General features: G+C 37.6%; 1 protein-coding gene across 1 annotated transcript in view; it reads right to left on the bottom strand.

The window, feature by feature from the left end:
- LOC147843705 (uncharacterized) overlaps window positions 1–11,937 on the bottom strand; it is a 999,056-nt gene that overhangs the window by 251,162 nt on the left and 735,957 nt on the right. The gene's annotated exons all lie outside the window — the stretch shown is intronic.

The raw sequence follows: 11,937 nt of genomic DNA on the forward strand, positions 1-11,937 counted from the left end.
ACCAGTCTGAGATGATTGAGCTTTATGACATGCTGCGTTATCCTGCTGGAAGTAGCCATCAGAAGATGGAGACACTGTGCTCATAAAGGGATGGACATGGTCAGCAGCAATACTCAGGTAGGCTGTGGCGTTGATGCTCAATTGGTACTAATGGACCCAAAGAAAATCTCCCCCACACCATTACACCACCACCACCACCAGCCTGAACCGCTGATACAAGGCAGGATGGATCCATGCTTTCATGTTGCTGATGCCAAATTCTGACCCGACCATCCGAATGTGTCAGCAGAAATGGAGACTCATCAGAGCAGGCAACGTTTCTCCAATCTTCTATTGTCCAGTTTTGGTGAGTCTGTGTGAATTGTAGCCTCAGTTTCCTGTTCTTAGCTGACAGGAGCGGCACCCGGTGTGCTCTTCTGCTGCTGTAGCCCATCCGCCTCAAGGTTGGACGTGTTGTGCCTTTCTATCAGCTGGAACCAGTCTGGCCATTCTCCTCTGACCTCTGACATCAGCAAGGCATTTGTGCCCACAGAACTGCCGCTCACTGGATATTTCCTCTTTGTCGGAGCATTCTCTGTAAAGCCTAGAGATGGTTGTGCGTGAAAATCCCAGTAGATCAGCAGCTTCTGAAATACTCAGAGCAGCCCGTCTGGCAGCAACAACCGTGCCACATTCAAAGTCACTTAAATTTCCTTCCTTCCCCATTCTGATGCTCGCTTTGCATTGAGTTGCTGCCATGTGATTGGCTGATAAAATATTTGCATTAATAAGCAGTTGGACGGGTGTACCTAATAAAGTGGCCAGTGAGTGTATGCATTTATGCATATACACAAGACGAAATAATGTTTCAGTGCTTATTTTACTGTACATATAATACATTCTGGCATTCATTTAAATGCATCATATGTTATATTTAAGGTAAAATAAATATATTTCAGTACATGTGTGTGTATATTCTTATTTCCTTTTTATATCCTCAATTATAAAATAATATTTAATATCATATAAATAATTATATAAATATATAATAAGAAGTCATATTTATTCTATTATCGTGTAATGTTATAATGATTTTTAATTAATCATAATATTATTGTAGATTTTTTTTCCACTTTAAATTGCATCCACTTTCTTAAATTGTTAGCAATGGTAAAAAAAAAATACTTTATGCATAATTTTAAGGATGTTTTATGTCCTAATTCTCTCTTAATCATCATTATCTGAAGACAAAAGTGACATATTCACCACATCAGCAGCACATCAACCCGAGTGCTATGATACAGTGTAGATGAATCATTATCACCAACACATTCAACATCTTATATAATGCACTCTGGACATAAACACAGCACATATGTGCAGATAAACAGCAGGGATGGATCTGCTGTAGAATAAGAGTGTAAGTTGAAGACGTGTGGGCACAGCTGTGTGTAACTGCGCTCTTTTATCTCCGTCTGTAATGTGCACAGGTGCTGCTTAATTCAATTGGAAAACGTTGCCATGGTTTTACATTAATATGTTTCTATGTTGCCGGCGCATCGGTTGTCATGGAGATGATGGGACTTATTTAAGCTGAAACCTCAGCTTTGGTTGGAAGGAAAAGGGAAAAAAGACACGACAGTGAGAGAGAGGGAGGGATAGTGAGAGAGAGAGAGACTGTGTGTTTTCATCTCATTAGATTTAGATTTGTTTTTTAACCCACAGCCACAAAAAAAGGCTACAAAACAGATCTGTGCCACGCAAGTCTTATTGTGTTTCATTACAGAAAGTGAAACAAGCTTTCAGTCTAATTAAATGACTTGCAGAGAGCAGCATATCCTTTCATAACCCGTGATTGCTCTCCTGAGCTCTCTGCAAAACCACACCAGCAGCTCTTTCTGCTCCAGGTTGTGAGCGTTTATTGTGTTTTGTTGAGGGTTTTCGGGCAGGTTTCTATTTGCACGGTTCATCTGAGCACGCACTTTAATTGTCTCGCAATGAAATAAGCAATTGGGAAGCAGCCGGTTGGATGAACTCGGTAACCTGGTAAAGGTAACATGAAGCAGCATCGACAACACAGCAAGCTCACTTTCATAACACCAGATTTTACAGAGTCAAAGTCTATAAATTGAGGGCGGGGCTTTGATTTGGATGGATGGATGAAGAATTGGATGAGAAAAGAATGAAAAAACAATGGGTGGATTGATTAAATGGATGGATGGATGGATGGATGGATGAACAACAGATTAGAAGAATAGATAGATGAATTAATGACTGGATGGATGGACGGATGGATGGATAAATGGATGGATGGATATACAACAAAATAGGAAGAATAGATGAATGAATGGATGGATGGATGGATGGATGGATGGATGGATGGATGGATGGATGGATGGATGGATGGATGAACAACAAAATGAGAAGAATAGATAGATGAACGAATGACTGGACGGATGGCTGGATGGGTGGATGGATGAATGGATGAACAACAGATGAGAGGGATGTATGGATGAAGGATTTATATGAATAAAGAATAAAAAACAATGGGTGGATTGATTGGTTGGAGGGATGGATGGATGGATTGATTGGATGGAGGGATGGATGGATAGATAGATAGATAGATAGATAGATAGATAGATAGATAGATAGATAGATAGATAGATAGATAGATAGATAGATAGATGGATGGATGGATGGATGGATGGATGGATGGATGGATGGATGGATGGATGGATGGATGGATGGATGGATGGATGGATGGATGGATGGATGGATGGATGGATGAGAAGAATGAATAGATGAGAAGAATGGATGGATGAAAAGAATGGATAGATGGAAGATTGCATGGAAGATGAAAAAATAATAAGTGGGTTGATTAAATTGATGGATGGATGGATGGATGGATGGATGGATGGATGGATAAACAACAGATTAGAAGAATAGATAGATGAATGAATAACTGGATGGATGGATGGATGGATGGATGGATGGATAAACAACAAAATGAGAAGAATAGATAAATGAATGAATGTCTGGATGGATGGATGGATGGATGGATGGATGGATGGATGGATGGATAAACAGATGATAAGAATAGATAGATAAACGAACGATTGGAAGGATGGATGGATGGGTGGGTGGATGGATGGATGGACAACAGATGAGAGGGAAAGATGGATGAAGGATTGGATGTATAAAGAATAAAAAACAATGGGTGGATTAATTGGATGGAGGGATAGATGGATAGATGGATGGATGGGTGGATGGATGGATGGATAATAGATAAGAAGGATGAATGGATGAAGGATTGGATGAATAAAAAATGAAAAAACAATGGGTGGATTGAATGGATGGATGGATGAATGGATAAACAACATATGAGAAATATACAGATGAATGAATGACAGAATGAGTGGATGGATAACCAATGGATGGATGGATGGATGGATGGATGGATGAAGGATCGGATTGAAAAAAAAGGAAAAAACAATGGGTGGATGGATGGATGGATGAATGGATGGATTGATGTAAAAAATAGATAAAAATGATGGATGATGAAGGATTGGATAAATAAAGAAAGAAAAACAATGAGTTAATTGATTAAATGAATGAATGATTAAATGAATGAACGAACCAACCAACCAACGAATGAACGAACGAATGAATGAACGAACGAACGAACGGACGGACGGATAAACATCATATGAGAAGTATACACGGATGAATGAATGACAGGATGATGGATTGAATGATGGATGGATGGACAATAAATAAAAGGTTGGATGGATAAAGGATTGAGTTGGATGGAAAAAGAATGAAAAAAACATTGGGTGGATTGATTGGATGGATGGATGGATGGATGGATGGATGGATGGATAAACAACAGATTAGAAGAATAGATAGATGAATGATTAACAAACTTGATAGATGGATGGATTAAATGGGTAAATGGTTAGATGAATATATGGATGGATGGATAAACAACATATGAGATGAATAGATAAATGAATGAATGACAGAAATGATGGACCAATGGATGGATGAATTAAATGGATGGTTATATAAAACAATATGTGAGAAGGATGGATGAATGAAGGGTTGAATGAAAAAAGAATGAAAGAAAAAACAAAGGGTGGATTGATTAAATGGATGGATGGATGGATGGATGGATGGATGGGTAAACAATAGATAAGAAGAACATAAATCATTGGAAGGAAAGAAAAAATGAAATAATAAAGAATGATGGATGGATGGATGAATGAATTAACAATAGATGGATGGATGGATGGATGGATGGATGGATGGATGATGGATGGATAAACAATAAATGAGAAGAATAGATAGATGAATGAACTGACAGACAGACTAAATAAAAGAAAGAAAGAAAGAAAGAAAGAAAGAAAGAAAGAAAGAAAGAAAGAAAGAAAGAAAGAAAGAAAGAAAGAAAGAAAGAAAGATTTTTTGCTGTCTTCATAAAATTAACAAAAACTGACGAAATATTAAAAATAAAAAGAAAAGAATTTCGGTCGTAAGGAATGCCCTTAAATAATGTAGCCAGTGACAGTAAGCATCAGTGTTCCTTGACATGATTGGGGGAAGAGGGCGATGCTGGATTTCAGTGTACCTTGGAATAAAATCCTGCAGGCGCCCCTGATTGAACTAACGAACTTCTTGACCTGATAATAATAACGTGAGCGTGATTATTGACATGCTTCTGACATCCAATCCTTTCAGAAACAGACAAATGCAAGAGTGAAATGTGAAAAAACAAAGGAGAAGCCGGACAAAACAAAGCAGCAAATGATTGATTTTAGATGTTAACAATCTAAAACATCAACAAACTGTCATGTTTAACTATTATCATCACCTTCTGGACTACTATGAACTCAGAATGACAGAATGACTCTCTAACAGAGGCTGCATGTGCTGCTGAAGATTACAGACACAGGTGAGAGGTTTGCACTGACTCTAGGCTATATGTTGTGTGTCGTTTTTGAACCCAAATAAGGACTAAATGTACGCTGGGTGTAGTTATTAGTAACATATCGAAGACTGTAAGGGTCTGTACGTGTTCATATATATTTTTATATAATCACAGTGTTTACAGTAGGCAATTTCACACTATCAATGATCAGCAGTTATAATTAAATGAAGTTCATAGAAAGGTTAGTTATAAACATTTATACACAAGTATTCATGTGTATAAATCATCTGTTTTGTGAGAAGTGCTTCTCATATAAGTGAGCGACCTGTACAGCTTTACTGTGACGTTTCTTCAAGCGAGAATGACGTTTACTGAAACTTTGTACCCTGTAGAAATGTAAGCCTGATAAAGGTAACCCAAACAGACCCGTCCCGTACTGCACCACTCAGTGGAAACAGGCCATAATGGATGCATAAAATAAAAGTACAAGTGATAATAACCATAAAATAGTGAGATCACTAACGAATCATGCATGCTGTCTTCGCACAATTTGACTATTTGTGAATTAATTTACAATGCTTAATTAATACAGACAGACAGTGGGTAGATTTATGTTTACTGCCTGCATCAAGGGTATTTACATAAAACTCCCTTCTCCCAGTTATTTACTAAATATTTCATACAAAATTGAGAATTTATTTTCTCACACCTAAAAGATGCGATGCACCAAATGTGGTTCCAATCAAATCAAAAACAGAAGAGAAATGATCGCGCCATGGTAACAATATTCTAGCACCGAATAAAAAAGCCCATCAGGAACAATGTTCATCATCTCTCCGTTTTAATAAAGAAATCATACATGTTTGTAAAGACTCTTCATTTTCACATATTTACTTTATATATTCTTTCAGCTCCGTCTGACAGATCCAAAATGAGCTTGATTTTCATACTCCCGAGTGTGATGCAATTGGAAATGAGTTCGATATTAAACATAAAATGGGGTTATTGTATTGCACACTAAAGGGGATGAAATAAGAATCAGATGAAGTTATCATTTTTCAGCTATTTATGACTAGTGTTCGAGTGTAACGTAATCCTTCTGCTAGAGTGTCTTTGCATAATGATTATCAGAGTACAAAAGAAAAGAGAGAGAGAGAGAGAGAGAGAGAGAGAGATACAGACAGACATTGTAATTCGTTAATCTTTGTTAACAATCAAATGAACGAGTGCACTTTATATTTGTCCATGTGCCAGATCCATTACTAGTCAAGAATTGGCTTTTACTGCATTTCAGAGTCTCATTAACAACATTTTTTGAGACCAAATAGGCCAAAAATCTGTGTATTTTACTGTTTTATTGTCATTTTATTGTATTTAATGTAATGGTTTGTTCAAGGATGGATGGATGGGTGGGTGAATAGATAGATGGATAAACAGATGGATGGATAATGAATGGCTGGATAGATTAATAAACAGATGGACAGATAAATGGATGGAGTAATAAACAATGGATAGATGGATAAACAGATGCACGGTTAAATGGATGGATGGATAATCAATAAATGATGGATGAATAAATGAATATACAGATGGGTGGATAAACAATAGATGGATGGATGGATGGAGGATAAACAGATGGCGGGTAAATGGATGGAGGAATTGAAATGGATGGATGGATAATCATAAATGATCGATCAATAAATGAATATACAGATGGATGGATAAACAATAGATGGATGGAGGATAAACAGATGGCGGGTAAATGGATGGAGGAATTGAAATGGATGGATGGATAAACAATGAATGATCGATCATAAAATGAATATACAGATGGATGGATAAACAAAAGATGGATGGATGGATGGAGGATAAACAGATGGCGGGTAAATGGATGGAGGAATTGAAATGGATGGATGGATAATCAATGAATGATGGATCAATAAATTAATATACAGATGGATGGATAAACAATAGATGGATGGATGGATGGATGGATGGATGGAGGATAAAGAGATGGCGGGTAAATGGATGGAGGAATTGAAATGGATGGATGGATAATCAATGAATGATTGATCAATAAATGAATATACAGACGGGTGGATAAACAATAGATGGATGGATAGACGGATGGATTAATAAATGGATAGGCAGATAAACAATGGATGGATGGATGGATGGATGGATAGACAGATGTAGTTAAAAAGGATGGATGGATAATGAATAATGGATCAATAAACAGATAGACAGATAGATGGATGGCTAGATAAGCAATGGATGGATTGATGGATGAACAGATAGATGGATGGAAGAACAAAAAATGTATAGATTAATGAATGGATGGATGGAAAGATAAACAGTCGATTGATGGATGCATGGATGAATGGACAGACGGATGAACAATAGATGGATTGTTGGATAGACAGTTAAACAGATGGATAATAAATGGATGGATGTATGAATAAAAGGATAGACTGATAAATGAATGAAAGGATCGGTGGATGGAAGGATACATAATGGATGTATTGATATATGGATGGACGTATAAATGGATGGATCAGTCAATGAATGATGGATAGATGGATGGTTGTGTAAACAACATATGGATGGATGGATGAATGAATAAACAGATGGACAGATAAATAGATGGAGGAATAAACAATGGATGATGGATAAATAGATGCACAGTCAAATGAATGGATGGATAATGATGGATGGATTGATGGAAGGATAAACAATGGATGGATTGATGGATGGATAGATAGACAGATAAATGGATGGATAAGTGATGGGTGGATAAACGATGGATTGATGAATTGATGAATGGACACATAAATGGAAGGATTGATTGAGGGGTGAATAAAAGGATGGGAGGATAAACGGATGGATGGATAAAGAAAGGAAGGATGAATGGATGGACAGATAAATGGATGGATAAATGATGGACGAATGAATGGATGGATGGACAGTTAAACGGATAGATGGGTAATCAATAGATGGATGGATGGATGGATGGATGGGTGAATAAATGGATGGTCAGATTAATGAATGGATGGATAAAAAATAGAAGGATGGATGGAAGGATAAACAATGGATGGATGGACAGATAAATGGATGGATGGATGGATAAACGATAGACAAATGAATGGATGAATGGACAGATAAATGAATGGATGGATAATCAATGGATAGATAGATGGATGGACAGATGGATGGAGGGGTGGACATATAAATGGATGGATGGATAAATGATGGACGAAGAATTATTGGATGGATGGACAGTTAAACAGATGAAAAAAATAATCAATGGATGGATGGATGTACGGATGGGTGAATAAAAGGATGGACAGAATGGAAGGATAAATGGATGGATGGATGGATGGATGGACAGGTAAATGGATGGATGGAGAAACAATGGATGAATAAATGGATGAATGGACGGATAAACGAATGGAGGGATAAAGAATGGATGAATGGATGGATGGATGGATGGATGGATGGATGGATGGATGGATGGATGGATGGATGGATGGAGGGGTGGATAAATGATGGACGAATAATTAATGGATGGATGGACAGTTAAACAGATGAAAAAAATAATCAATGGATGGATGGATGTACGGATGGGTGAATAAAAGGATAGACAGAATGGAAGGATAAATAGATGGATGGATGGATGGATGGATGGATGGATGGATGGATGGATGGATGGATGGACAGGTAAATGGATGGATGGAGAAACAATGGATGAATAAATGGATGAATGGACGGATAAACAAATGGAGGGATAAAGAATGGATGAATGGATGGATGGATGGATGGATGGATGGATGGATGGATGGAGGGGTGGACATATAAATGGATGGATGGATAAATGATGGACGAATAATTAATGGATGGATGGACAGTTAAACAGATAAAAAAATAATCAATGGATGGATGGATGTACGGATGGGTGAATAAAAGGATGGACAGAATGGAAGGATAAATGGATGGATGGATGGATGGACAGGTAAATGGATGGATGGAGAAACAATGGATGAATAAATGGATGAATGGACAGATAAACGAATGGAGGGATAAAGAATGGATGAATGGATGGATGGATGGATGGATGGATGGATGGATGGATGGATGGATGGATGGATAAAGAATGGATGGACTGACAGACAGAGAGACAGATAATTCTTCAGTACAGTGTGCAGGACATCTGGTACACTTGCACCATTACCCTGTATATGAAATCAACTGAATTGTCTTGTTTATAAAATCTATATTCAATTCCAGCAGTCAAACATCAGACAGCACCTGTTACCAGCATGCAGTGCACTAATAGTTCATCAAAACACACTGCCAATGTCGGTTTGCAGCAGAAATGTGGCACTGCACTATAAAGGATGTGTAAGTGTGACATCCTATACTGAAATAACAACAACAACACAGCTGTGAACCTGGCCCTGTAAGAGGATGTACATTAAGATTAACACAGTGCAAAAGTACAGTACAGTGTCTGGAACACTGCTAAGTGAGTGTGTGTGTGTGTGTGTGTGTGTGTGTCCATCATCTACACTCATCAGGAGCATTACTGAGAGAAAAACAGCCCTCGCCAACCCCATATAAACCTGACGTGACAAGATGCTTTACTCTCTCTCCGCTGTGACAGTTAATTCTGTATGAGGAAAAATGTCAAAATTATTTAGCCACACTTGACTGGAGTTAATTACGCTCCCCCGCGGCAGCAGCGACCGGCCGCTAATGGCACTGACTCCTGCATAAAAACCCATTTATACTAATGTTTTTTAGCTAGCGATCTAATTTACTTAATATCAAATATTTACACAGCTGCAGATAGATTAACACTGTTTACATTCCTAAAAATACAGACATGATGTGCTTCTATGTTTGATTTGACATCCTAGAAATTAATCTTGTTTCTCAAAATGCTGAATTAAAATTAGATTAATAGCGATTAACTGCATGCAAAATAAAAGTTTTGACGTAATTCCTGTGTGTGTAGTGTGTATATTTATTTATATGGTGTGTATATATAAACACACACATTCATTCATATATTTGTTATTTCAGTAAATGTTTATTTATATATAAATAAAATAGTGTGGCTCAATGGTTAGCACTCACAGAAAGAAGGTCGCTGGTTCGAAGCTCGGCTGGGTCAGTTGGCATTTCTGTGTGGAGTTTGCATGTTCTCCCCGTGTTGGCGTGGGTTTAACTAAAAACTAAACTGACTGTAGTGTGTGAATGTGAGAGTGTATGGATGTTTCCCAGTACTGGGTTGCAGCTGGAAGGGCATCTGCTATGTAAAACATACAGTATGCTGGATAAGTTGGCAGTTTATTCTGCTGTGGAGACCTCTGATGAATAAAGGGACTAAGCCGCAGGAAAATTAATATATATATGTGATACAAATTATAAATACATGTAAATATCTATGGAACAAAATTGCTTGTAAGGTTTTATTATGATGCATGTGTGTGTGTATGTATCATATACACTCAGCGGCCACTTTATTAGGTACAGCTGTCCAACTGCTTGTTAACGTAAATGTTTAATCAGCCAATCACATGGCAGCAACTCAGTGTATTTAGGCATGTAGACATGGTCGAGACGATCTGCTGCAGTTCAAAGCGAGCATCAGAATGGGGAAGAAAGGGGATTTAAGTGACTTCGAATGTGGCATGGTTGTTGGTGCCAGACGGGCTGCTCTGAGTATTTCAGAAACTGCTGATCTACTGGGATTTTCACACACAACCATCTCTTTACAGAGAATGGTCCGACACAGAGGAAATATCCAGTGAGCGGCAGTTCTGTGGGCCTTGTTGATGCCAGAGGTCAGTGGAGAATGGCCAGACTGGTTCCAGCTGATAGAAAGGCAACAGTAACTCAAATAAGCACTCGATACAACCGAGCTCTGCAGAAGAGCATCTCTGAACACACAACACGTCCAACCTTGAGGCGGATGGGCTACAGCAGCAGAAGAACACACCGGGTGCCGCTCCTGTCAGCTAAGAACAGGAAACTGAGGCTACAATTCACACAGACTCACCAAAACTGGACAATAGAAGATTGGAGAAACGTTGCCTGCTCTGATGAGTCTCCATTTCTGCTGACACATTCAGATGGTCGGGTCAGAATTTGGCATCAACAACATAAAAGCATGGATCATCCTGCCTTGTATCAGTGGTGGTGTAATGGAGTTGGGGAGATTTTCTTGGCACACTTTCCGGACATTAGTACCAGTTGAGCATCAACGCCACAGCCTGCCTGAGTATTGTTGTATTATATTATTATCAGACATAATCAAGTATTTTGAAAATGTAAAAAATGCAGAGTAGGGGCAGAGAATATACATCCGTATAGGAGAAACTTCATTAAAGTTACTGTATAGAAAGTCCCCATAAAGATATTTGTACAAGTGTGTGTGCGTGTGTCGGCTTGTTCCTATGGAAGGTAAATCCTGCCAATTTTAAATAAATCAAATAAACATCGGAAATGAAAATGAAAATCAGATTAACCATTTCATTTTAAAACACTGTTAGCAAAATATCTGCCAAAATTCAAAATGAAATTAAATTATTTCATTTTTATTTTCATTTTCACTTTGACAACACATCCAATGAAGTTGGATGTTAGCTTAAATTTACATTTTCATTTGAATTGTGTCACTATTATAGCGTGAACATTAATAACACGCTTTGTAAAAATTGTTTGCATTTTATTTTTCAGTTTGGCTTTTCATTTTAATATTGGCAGTCTTGATGCGGAAATGCAGTGAAAATTAAATGTTAAATCGGCAACTTCATTTTAATTATCAATTTGACAGGGACAATGTGTTGTCAAAGTGAAAATGAAAATAAAAATGAAATAATTTTATTTCATTTTCAATTTTGGCAGATATTTTGCGAACAGTGTTTTAAAATGAAATGGTTAATCTGATTTTCATTTTCATTTCCAATGCTTATTTGATTTATTTAAAATTGGCAGGATTTACCTTCCATGTGTTCCTTGTATGTTCT

This window comes from Danio rerio, chromosome 6 (genome assembly GCF_052040795.2).
Source record: "Danio rerio strain M-AB ecotype USA chromosome 6, GRCz13ab, whole genome shotgun sequence".
Taxonomy (NCBI): Eukaryota; Metazoa; Chordata; class Actinopteri; order Cypriniformes; family Danionidae; genus Danio; species Danio rerio.